Raw genomic sequence first — 1,391 nt, 5'->3', positions numbered from 1 at the left:
TAATGGCACTGCCATGACCTGTCCACATCCATTATGGTGCTGCCAGGATCTATCCCTGTCCATAATGGCAGTGCCAGAACCCATCCCTGTCCCTGTCCATTATGGCCCTGCCATGACCTGTCCCYRTCCATAATGGAGTGGCCATGACCTGTCCCTGTGCATAATGGCACTACTGACCTGTCCCTGTTCATTATGGTGCTGCCAGGACCTGTCCCTGTCCATAATGGCACTACCATGACCTGTCCCTGTTCATTATGGTGCTGCCAGGACCTGTCCCTGTCCATAATGGCACTAYCATGATCTGTCCCTGTCCATAATGGCGCTGCCATGACCTGTCCTCGTCCACAATGTCCCTGCCATGACCTGTGCCTGTCTCTGTCCATAATGTCACTGCCATGACCTGTCCTTGTCCCTGTCCATAATGGCGCTGCCAGGACCTGTCCCTGTCCATAATGGCACTGCTGACCTGTCCCTAGTGACACTGCCAAGACCTGTCGTCGTCCATAATGGCCCTGCCATGACCTGTCCCTGTCCACGTCCCCATCCATAATGACCCTGCCATGACCTGTCACCATCGATAATGGCACTGCCAGGACCTGTCCCTGTCTATAATGGCACTGCTGATGTGTCCCTGTCCATAATGTCACTGCCATGACCTGTCAGCACACTGCTGGGCTCTACCCATGGGGTCAGCTGGGCCTGTCCATGTCCATTATGGCACTGCCAGGACCTGTCCACATCCATTATGGCACTGCCAGGACCCCTTCATGTCCATAATGACACTGCCTTGACCTGTCCCCATCCATAATGTCACTGCCATGACCTGTCCCCATCCATAATGGCGCTGCCATGACCTGTCCCTGTCCCTGTTCACAATGGCCCTGCCAGGACCTGTCCCTATCCATAATGTCACTGCCAGGACCTGTCCCCGTCCATAATGGCGCTGCCGTGACCTGTCCCTGTCCATGTCCCTGTCCATAATGTCACTGCCATGACATCTCCCTGTCCATAATGACGCTGCCATGACCTGTTCCTGTCCCCATCCATAATGTCACTGCCAGGACCTTTCCCTGTCCCTGTCCATAGTGGCACTGCCATGACCTGTCCCCATCCATAATGGCGCTGCCACGACCTGTCCCTGTCCATAATGGCGCTGCCATGACCTGTCCCTGTCCCTGTCCCTGTCCCTGTCCATAATGGCCCTGCCATGGCCTATTCCTGTCCCGAATGGCACTGCCATGACCTGTCCCCATCCATAATGGCACTGCTGACCTGTCCATAATGTCACTGCCATGACCTGTCCCTGTCCATAATGTCACTGCCATGACCTGTCCCTGTCCATAATGGCACTGCCATGACCTGTCCCTGTCCATGTCCCCATCCATAATGGC

The 1,391-nt window shown here is 55.4% G+C and overlaps 1 protein-coding gene across 1 annotated transcript in view; it reads left to right on the top strand.

The window, feature by feature from the left end:
* The window catches only part of LOC130587614 (microtubule-actin cross-linking factor 1, isoforms 6/7-like), a gene marked incomplete at both ends in the record, with an annotated part of 16,349 nt that overhangs the window by 9,263 nt on the left and 5,695 nt on the right, over window positions 1-1,391 (top strand). The gene's annotated exons all lie outside the window — the stretch shown is intronic.

Source organism: Malurus melanocephalus, unplaced genomic scaffold (assembly GCF_030028575.1).
Source record: "Malurus melanocephalus ecotype Western Australia unplaced genomic scaffold, MMel_1.1 scaffold_2144, whole genome shotgun sequence".
NCBI classification, from domain to species: domain Eukaryota; kingdom Metazoa; phylum Chordata; class Aves; order Passeriformes; family Maluridae; genus Malurus; species Malurus melanocephalus.
This window is presented reverse-complemented; position numbering and strand designations above follow the sequence as displayed.